This window comes from Lolium rigidum, chromosome 2, assembly GCF_022539505.1.
Source record: "Lolium rigidum isolate FL_2022 chromosome 2, APGP_CSIRO_Lrig_0.1, whole genome shotgun sequence".
Taxonomy (NCBI): Eukaryota; Viridiplantae; Streptophyta; class Magnoliopsida; order Poales; family Poaceae; genus Lolium; species Lolium rigidum.
Window position 1 is genome coordinate 237,792,140 of NC_061509.1, and position 10,989 is coordinate 237,803,128.

Below are 10,989 nucleotides of genomic sequence, written 5' to 3' on the forward strand. Positions count from 1 at the left end.
GGAGACGAACAAGGAAGGTTTAGAGATAGATCTACTGTAAACCTAGTAGTACTCGGTTAGACCTCTCGAGACCTGGTCTCCTATATAAAGGCCAGGAGAGGGGCTGCCGAGGGACACAATCAATCTTAGCAATCTTAGCCACCAAAAGCTTAGAGCTATGCCACCATAGCGCTTAGCCATCTCGACGAGATCTCAGCCAAACTATTCGGCACCTCATTGTAACCCACTATCATCATAATCAAGAACAGACAGGCAGGACGTAAGGGTTTTACCTCATCGAGGGTCCCGAACCTGGGTAAATTGCTCTCCCCGCGTGCCTGTGAACCGATGTCTCGTGTCAGCTTGCAGGATTCCATCAACCCTAAGCCCCTATCGGAGGGCATTGCCGAGGAGCACCCTCGACAATTGGCGCCGTCTGTGGGAACCCTGTCGGCACAAGGCAGGTCATCGGCGATACCAGTCACATCTGCGGCGTTCGTACTCGAGTCACCAACGCCACCAGATCCAAAAAACCCGATCCGCTGCGGATCCTTCGAGTTTGTACCACATCTTGAGTCGCCGCACCCGATCCCTGCGGAATCGTGCGACGGCATGACCGCAATTTTTGGGGGCGTTCACTTCATCATCGACACCGGAGGTTTTCTTCGCCTCCCTAGGACAAGTACATCTGGCTCGAGGACCTCAGTCCCGGCAGGTGACGCTCCGGCAGCAATCTTGGAAATCCCGTCCAGAAACGTGCAAGGAGGCAGCCGAGGAAGTTTCGACCTCACAACGGGACAAAGGAAAAGACGAAGGGACTCGCACCGTGAAGAGGAATAACGTACAGCGACTCACCCTCGCCAGTCCGAACGAGGACAGCGGGACACGCAACCGATCCATGGTCGCACCCGTTCGCCGTATTTATCGGCTACGGAGCAACTCGAGGCACCATGCTATCTCCACTCTTACATTGATCCAAAGGATGGTCGAGAGAAGTCCAGCCATCTGCTAAGGAACTGCCGACACTTCCTGGAGATCCGACGGTTCTGTGATGATCTTAGAGCCGAAGCCATATCAAGAGTTCACGTAATGGAGAAGAGGACGAGGTCTTACAGCTACCCGCCAGAACCGTATGTACCAGAACCATATGAACCAATGGAGAGAGACAAGTATGTACCAGCCGAAGCGTTCCCAGAGCCATGTGGGCAGGTCAACATGATCCATAAAACCAGCTTTTCAAAAAGGGAAATCAAGAAATTCTCACGAGAAGTGAAGTATGCGGAAGTTGCTATGGTTGACACACCCGAATTCATCGACTGGTCGCAGCAAAGCATCTCCTTCGACAGGACAGACCACCCGAAGGCCGTCCCTAGACCAGGTCATGCAGCCCTTGTCCTTGAGGCGCAGATCAGGGGGTACAATATGAGCAAAGTATTCATGGATGGAGGAAGTGGCTTGAACCTGTTATTCGCTAACACGATGAAAGCAATGGGTTTAACAGTCGACATGCTGAGAGAGTCCGATACATGATTCCATGGCATCATACCGAGTCGACCCGCTTACTCTCTAGGCAAAACATCACTGGATGTAGTTTTTGGCACACCTAGCAATTTTAGGAAGGAAAAAATCGAGTTTGAAGTAGTCGACTGGGAATCTCAGTACCACGCCATCCTCGGCAGGCCCGCTTTTGCCAAATTCATGGTCGTACCTCATTACGCGTATCTGAAGTTGAAGATGCCTGGCAACAATGGGACTCCAATAACCGTTCATGGAAGTTTCACCCGTTCAGACAATTGCGACAGAGAATTCCAGAAGATTGCCTCAAGGTTCGGAGCAAAGGAGGAACTCAACGCTGTCGACGCCGTCACGGATCATGCACAACCACCAGCCGACAATCGAAACGTAAGGGCCGACGAATTTGACGCTGCGAAGGAGACAAAGAAGCTGCAGGTGCACCCCGCTGACCCGAAGAAGACGGTCAACACGTCGGCATACCTTACTGATGCATAGGAAGGCGCGCTCATCGAGTTCCTCCATGAGCGCTGGGAGATATTTGCATGGGAACCATCCGACATGCCAGGTATCCCCAAGGAACTCGTTGAGCACGCCCTCAATGTTGATCCGACAGCCAAACCAGTACATCAATCGATGCGCCGGTTTTCTGAACCAAAGAGAAGAGCAATAGGCGAGGAAGTTAGTCGACTCCGCAAAGCAGGATTCATTCGAGAACTCAAGGAATCTGAATGGGTGGCCAACCCCGTTATGGTGCCGAAAAAAGACACGACCGCTCTCCGCATGTGCATCGACTACACCAGCCTTAATAAGCACTGCCCGAAAGACCACTTCCCGCTGCCTCGTATAGACCAGATAGTCGACTCCACAGCTGGATGCGATCGCCTGTCCTTCCTGGATGCATACTCCGGGTATAACCAGATCAAGCTCAAAAAGGAGGATCAGGAATTAACCGCATTCATCACCCCACACGGCGTTTTCTGTTATAACGTCATGACGTTCGGGTTAAAGAATGCAGGGGCAACTTATCAACGGTGTATGCAAGCCTGTCTTGGAGAACAGATCGGGAGGAACATCGAAGTTTACATCGATGATATTGTGGTAAAAACGAAGCACGCCGCCACTCTCATCGACGATTTGCGAGAAACCTTCGACAACCTAGACAAGTACAAGATCAAGCTGAACCCGAAGAAATGCTTCTTCGGGGTGCCAGGAGGACAGGTACTCGGCTACTTCAACTCAGCAAGAGGAATAGAAGCTAACCCTTTGAAGATCAAAGCTATCCTCGACATGGAACCGCCAAAGAATCTGCACCAAGTGCAGCAGTTGGCGGGACGGTTGGCGGCACTCAGCAGATTCATCGCCAAGCTAGGGGAAAAAGCTTTGCCCTTCTACAAATTGATGAAAAAATCAGAAAAATTCGAGTGGACAAAGGAGGCGCAGGAATCCTTCGACAATCTGAAGAAAATCTTATCGACATCTCCAGTCCTTGTAACTCCCCGTGAGAAGGAAACACTGCTTATGTATATAGCAGCAACTGCCCAAGTCTTTAGCAGCTTCTTGGTCGTCGAACGAGAAGAAGCAGGAAGAGTTCCTGGCGTGCAGAGGCCTGTTTACTATCTCAGTGAGGTACTCACACCTGCAAGACAGAGGTACCCCCATCATCAGAAGCTGGCATACGCAGTATGGAGGTCAGCTCGCAAGTTACGGCACTACTTCACCGAGCATCCGATTATCGTCGTAAGGGAGGAACCACTGAAAAACATAATGACTAATCCAGAGGCCACAGGTCTAGTGTCTCAATGGGCTATCGAGATAGCACCACACGACATAACTTACGTTAATCGAACAGCGATAAAATCCCAAATCCTCCCAGATTTCGTGGCAGATTGGATCCAATCACAGACACCAGCAGCACCCGACATGTCAGGGTCATGGACAATGTACTTCGACGAGTCGAAACGGAGCACATGTGCAGGAGCAGGAGTGGTGTTGATATCACCACAGGGAGATAAGATGAAGTACGTACTACGTATGAATTTCTCCCTGCCGGCGAACAATGAAGCAGAATACGAAGCGCTGCTGCATGGAATGAAGATGGCAAAGGCATGCGGGGCAGCTCGCCTGGAAATCTACGGAGATTCGAACCTGGTAGTACAACAGTCGATGAACCTGTGTGACGCGGTCAGCGACAATATGATCGCCTACCGACAGTTGTACCAAAACATGGAAGCCAAGTTTGAAGGATGTGAACTTAAACATATCGGCAGAGCCAGCAATGAGGAAGCCGACACTTTGGCAAACATCGGGTCCATGTGCTCCCCCATTCCAGACGGAGTGTTTTACAAGCTGATCACTCAACGATCGATAAAAGAAAAGGCGTCGGCACCGCCAAAACCATCGACTGACGAATCGAAGGCAAGCCCGCAGCGAGCTGCCGAAGAATCTCCAACTCCTCCTGCCGAACAAGTTCTCCTCCTTGAGCCACTATGGACCAAGCCGTTTCTAGTGTATCTAGCGAAGCAGGAGTTACCGGAGGATCCAACGGAAGCGAGACGAATCGTCAGACGATCGAAAGCCTTCACCATAGTAAACGGTGAACTTTACAAGCGCAACATTTCCGGTATTTTCCAAAGATGCATTGCCATTGATGATGGAAGAGCACTGTTGCGCGAGATACACGAAGGAACTTGCGGAAATCATGCAGGAAGCAGGGCCCTTGTGGCGAAGGCCTTCAGGGCGGGATTTTACTGGCCAACAGCGGCATCGGATGCTCGAGATCTGGTCATGAAGTGCGACCCCTGCCAGCGGTTTTCACCAAAACCGCACACCCCTGCGATAGACCTGATGACAATACCTCTGGCGTGGCCATTCGCTCAATGGGGACTCGACCAAGTTGGACCGCTGCCAAGATCATCGCCTGGAGGACACACGTACCTATTGGTCGCAGTCGACAAATTCACAAAGTGCATCGAGGCAGTACCGGTACGAAACCAGAAGGCAAAAACGGCAGTTCAATTCTTCAGGGGAATAACATGTCGATTTGGCATGCCACACAGTATCGTCACAGACAACGGAACTAACTTTGATTCCAAAGAGTTTCGAAAATTTTGTGATGACAGAGGAATTAAACTGAAATTTGCATCGGTGGCTCACCCACAGACCAACGGCCAGGTGGAAAGGATCAACGGTCTAATAGGGGATGGCCTCAAGAAGCGCCTTACGGGTGCGGCCGGAGCTTGGGTCGAAGAGCTACCATCTGTACTTTGGAGCTTGCGGACCACACCTAACAGGTCGACTCAATACACCCCATTCTTCTTGGTACATGGAGCCGAAGCAGTTCTGCCAGCCGACGTTCGGTTCGAAGCCCCTCGAGTGACAGCATACACAGAGTCCTCTTCCAACATCGCATTGCAAGACGCTGTAGACCTCCTTGATGAAGCTCGAGACATTGCTTTGGCCAGAACTACGGTGTACCAGCAGGCGTTGAGGAATTATCACAGCCGACGAATACGCACCCGAAGCTTTCGTGTTGGAGATATGGTACTTCGGCTGAAGCAAGAGAGACCCTCGAAACTCGAGTCTCCATGGGAAGGACCTTACATCGTCACTGAAGTGATACCAGGAGGAGCATACCGGCTCAAAAACCCAACTTCGGGAAAAGATGTTGGGAATCCATGGAACATTGCACATCTGCGACGGTTCTATACATAGGACACGATTGCCTTTTATTATTCGACAGCCCTTAAGGTTGCTTTATGCTATGAATAAAGTTTTAATCAGGTTTTCTACCTTTTTTCTCAATCCAGGCCCTACCACCCGAACAGGTCGTCTGCGGCCCCTACCTTTGGCTCTTACTCCCATCGGGAGCGTTGGCCTAGAAAACACGCTTACACAGTGTCATTATTTAAATACTCTCAACGGGAGCTAAGATTAGTGGCACACAAAAACAACCAATCCAAGCCTCGAGAAAATACGCGAGTGCTGCAGTCGATGGTTACATTATCACAAAATAAGGCTCAAACCGGTGCACCGCGTGACGAAGCCAAGCGTCTAATTCCCTCGACTAAGTCGACGGGTCTCGCTTTCATAATACTTACATATCGACTTCGCAATAACATTGCAAAAATTCAACGAAGTCGTCGAGAGAGCAGGTTGAATTGATCACTCGGCCGCCCTCGACAATAAAATATCAATCAAACTAACATAGCGTGCAACGCACGCAGTAAATTTGTACAAAACAATTTATGCAGTTACAAGGTTATTACATTCATGACTGGGCTCCCTGGTCCCCTTGGGTCCTCAGATCCCTTTCGAGACATGATTCCATCCTGGAAATAATGGTATATGCAGGACCTCTAGCAATATCATAATATTGGCCTAAACTCCTCTCGGTGTTTGCCACGGCTCCCAAGTCTAAAGATGGATGGCATGCCAGTACCGAAGCAAAGGCAAGTTCAGCACCAGCCAGAAGTTCTTTTTGCACCAACTGCCGAATCCTTTCGGGAGACTTAAATCGGGTGAACAAGGCAGCCAGAGTTTCGGGTGCTTGGTCCAGAGGAAACAAAGTCTTCCAAACCATCGTGAGATGAGCGTGGAACTTATCAAAGTAATAATGCGCCTTCTCCACCCGGTACTCAAACTTGGCCATAATAACAGCCTTCGGACGATGCAGCCATAAATCGTGCTTCGGGTGAGCAACATCAGTCATCGCCTCGACCTTTTCATGGATCTTCTTGTTCTCCTCAGATTTATCTGAAGCCACGACTGGAAAGGAACGAATATCAGTCAAAAGAACATTCAAGCTACGTCAGGAATTAGAAGATGGGCCAATACTTACAACCCAAACTTTCGGTAGCAACATGAAGACCATCGAGAGCGTACTGCTCGATGGCAGTCGCTATTTCCCCTTTTTTTTCACCAAGGCTGCCATTGCGCGAAGAGAAGTGATGTCTTTATTTAAACAAGACACTTGGTCACGTAAGCGGCGAACAAGGTCCGACTCGTCATTACTCGAAGGATTTGGAAAAAGCTCGGCACGGGAAGAAGATGAAGGAATCTGCAGCACAATCCCCAGTTCAAAGCAGCATTAACATAAAAACTCCCATCGGGAGCGCTTGGCATATACGTTACATTCAAAAGATTGTTCGAATTGGCAACAGATTCGAAATTAAAACAGGACTAAGTCAAATTCCGATTGGTCTTAAATACAATAAATCAAGCAAGAGTTCAAGGGACTGCGGATGATGAGCCAGGGGCAGCTTCAGGAATAGGCTTGGTTTGTGCTTCATCTACCAACTTCAGGAGCTGATTGGCACATGTCACTGCCAATCGTTTGAAGGGCTCAAGGTCGACTAAATGATTGTCATCATCCACAGGCAATGCCTTAGATAACCTCTCTAAATCCGACCCCATCCCATGGCCCATTAGCAGCCTGGAAAGTAAGGACCGCCCCATACAAGCGGGAACAGCGTTTCGAGTACCTCCACGAGCTCGGAAGGATCAACAAGGAAAGCATCCGCCATCTCGCTGAGAGTCTTGTCCTGCTTCATCTTCGGGAAGATCATCGAGAATAGCCTCGACAACGCTCCTTTAGTCTTTTGCAGAAGTCCAAGGACTTGGACATTAGACTCAGCGGCAAGCGACAGGGCATCGGCTGTAGAATCCTCCCGAAGCTGATGGTGTCGAGTGACAGTTATATCGGCGGCCTCTGAAAGAAAAAGGGGATCAGTAACTAGTGAGGCAATACCAAGAAAGAAACTATGTGTCGTGAATCTTACCCAATAATTCCTTGATGGATTCGCGAAGGACGCCTTCCTTTTTGTCGGTTGCAATCGCTGCCGCACGCCTGGCATCTTGCTCATCCTTCATCTGCCGCTTCAGCTTCTTCAACTCCTCCTTCAGCAAGGCATTTTCATTCTTGGCGTCGGTGGCAAGCCTGTTGGCCTCTAGCACCTGATCAGCTGAAGATGTGACAGTCTTTCGAAGCTCGGTGTTTTCAGCCTCCAGTCGGGTAAACTGCTCGGCGAAATCTACCACAGCATCGACTGTGGCGTAAATCGGCTGAAGCAGGAAAAAACAAGAAGATTCAGTTGACAAAAGAAACTCAGTAAAAACAAAATAGATTAAATACTTACGTGGTCACGACCAGCCGACGAAGTAGGAGCATCGCCAGGAGGAATAACCTTCGACACGGGAATTTTCTCCACAACCGTCCTTGTAGGAGGCGTCGACTTGGCGGGAGAAGGATTCGGCTCCTTAGCTGATGGAGCGCAGCTTGTTCACGTCGCGGCTGGAAATTGGCGGAGGCGCTCCAGTTGCGGCTGACTTTGGCCGCGTCCGAGTGCTGGTGTTCTTCTTCTTGCCCATGGCGTACGGAGCTTCTGAAGAAGGAACAGAGGAGGCAGGAAAGCTTGAGCAAGAAGATGAGCAGTAAGAGGCATGAAAAGTAAAAACAAGGAAGTTCCCTATTTATGCCATAAGAATGTGTGTGAGATCGTGGCCGTAACTCCACAGACGTCGTGGGAGGTGGAGCAGATCTAGCAGATCTAGCTGTACCGGCGGCCCATTATTCCCACGTCGCGCGGAAATCGAGGAGACGCCTCGGTCGTCGTGCATGCACTGGTCAATTCCTAAAAACTGCCCGCGCAGAACTAGGGTGGGCCCGCCAGGTCAAGTCTTGTCAATCGGGCCACGACAGCAGCACGTCATCAGTGACATCATGGACGCTGTCAAGGGCAGTCGAAGGAATAAAAAGGTATCGGATGGTGAACTTGAGTCTATGCACAGATTGCAAAGCATCTGCACTTAGACTCGGGGGCTACTCCCATCGGGAGCTCTGGACGCGCACCCGATAGAATGAAGACTCGAAGGAAAAAAGCCTTGAAGGAAGAGATAACTGCTTGACTCGAGTCTGCACCCGGTTGCAAGCACCCGTGCCCAGACTCGGGGGCTACTCCCATCGGGAGTGCTGGACGCACACCCGACAGAACTTTTTTGGGCGCCAGAATCATGCCCGGGGACTTGATTCTGTGTAGGGTAATGTTGTTTTGCCATCGGCAGTTAACCAGCAAAAGTTGGGCACGTTACTCATTATCCCTTGCATGAAGAAAATATATCGGATGAACTACGAAGACTTGCAGAAAAAACTTCGACAGAGCAAAATGTTCGGGTGGTACAACTTGAGTCTACGCACGGATTGCAAGCATCCGTACCTAGACTCGGGGGCTACTCCCATCGGGAGCGCTGACGCGCACCCGACAGAAGAAGATGATGCAGATTCAAGAAGAACAAGAATAATCAAGGAGAAGAACATTAGGTGGAGGCATGCTTTAGTCTCTACCCGAATTATCTTCGGCTAGACACTCGGGGGCTACTGACGTGGGCATTACCATTCGGGTAACCAATGTTGCTCTACCCTATACGGTCTAGCTGGAGGCCCGTGAAGGTACCCGATGGCAAGGTGGACCACTAGGACGGGGCAACGGAAGATTCCTTGAAGTACAAGACACGGAAGGAGACGAACAAGGAAGGTTTAGAGATAGATCTACTGTAAACCTAGTCGTACTCGGTTAGACCTCTCGAGACCTGGCCTCCTATATAAAGGCCAGGAGAGGGGCTGCCGAGGGACACAATCAATCTTAGCAATCTTAGCCACCAAAAGCTTAGAGCTATGCCACCATAGCGCTTAGCCATCTCGACGAGATCTCATCCGAACTATTCGGCACCTCATTGTAACCCACTATCATCATAATCAAGAACAGACAGGCAGGACGTAAGGGTTTTACCTCATCGAGGGCCCCGAACCTGGGTAAATTGCTCTCCCCGCTTGCTTGTGAACCGATGTCTCGTGTCAGCTTGCAGGATTCCATCAACCCTAAGCCCCTATCGGAGGGCATTGCCGAGGAGCACCCTCGACAAGGAGTGACTTCTGAAGGTGTTGCTAGCTGACTAGTGGCAGAGCGCACTACCGGCATCAGCAACAATGTGGAACCTACACACAACCAAAGTACTTTGCTCCAACTTACAGTGAGGTTGTCAATCTCACCGGTTTGCTGAACTCAAAGGATTAGACATATCGAGTGGAAAGAGATGTTTGCAGTAATTAAAGAGAACATGAATTGCAGTAGATGAATTTATCAGTGTAAATGAAATGGACCGGGTCCACAGTTCACTAGAGGTGTCTCTCCATAAAGATAAATAACATGCTGGGTGAATAAATTACAGCTAGGCAATTGATAGAATATCGACCATACATGACAATATGATTACTATGAGATATGATTGGGCATTACAACATAAAAAATCGATCGTAATCCAACTGCGTCTATGACTAATAATCCACCTTACGATTATTGTCCGAACTCCTTTCAGTATTAAGTTGCAAGCAACAGATTATCGCATTAAGCAATGTGTGTAAATTAAACAATAGAATTACCCTCGGATAAAACATTGTTGTTTTCTCCCTAGTAGCAACAACACATCTACAATCTTAGAAGTTCCTGTCACTCTCCCAGATTACTAGAGACATGAACCTACTATCGAGCATAAATATCCCCTCTTGGAGTAATAAGCATCTACTTGGCCAGAGTATCTACTAGCAACGGAGAGCATGCAAGATCACAATAACATATGGCATGAATATTTAATCGACATTCACATAGTATACAATATTCATCGGATCGCAGCAAACACAACATGTAGGATTACATAAGGATAATCTTGATCATGTAGGGCAGCTCACAAGATCTAAACATGAAGCACAAATTGGAGAAGACAACCATCTAGAAACTGCTATGGACCCATTGTCCATGGATGAACTACTCACACATCACTTCGGAGGCGGGCATGGCGATGTAGATGCCTCCGGAGATGATTTCCCCCTCCGGCAGGGTGCCGGGAAGAGCTTCAGAACCCCCCGAGATGGGTTCTGCGATGGTGGTCGCGATGGAACTTTTCGTGGATGGAGGCTCGGGTATCCAGGGTTTTCCAGAGAAGATGTATAAATAGGCGGACGCCATGGGGTGGTCTGGACGCCCTGTGGCGCCTCTTCGACCCCCCTCAGGACTCTGTCTTTGTTTCGGTAAAATATTGACTTCGACTTTTGTTTGGTCCAATTCCGAGAATATTTCCTGTACAACTTTTCAGAAATACAAAAAACAGCAGAAAACAGGGAACTGACACGGTGGCATCTTATTAATAGGTTAGTGCCGGAAATCATGTAAAAGTGCAACGAAGTGTAAGAAAAACATATATGAATTGGTGTAAAACAAGCATGGAGTATCAAAAATTATATATACGTTTGAGACGTATCACCCACCGGCGTGCACCGGCGAACGGGAGAGCAGGTATCCGGAACCTCTCGCCTTTGCAATTCTGTACGGGAGAGGGTGAATTAGGTTTTTGGGAAGTGCTCTGCGCGACTGCTCAAGATCTACATCACGGGCCGTCTTCCATCCAAGTCGGGCGGTCCTGCCTACCGTCGTCTTCAACGCTGTC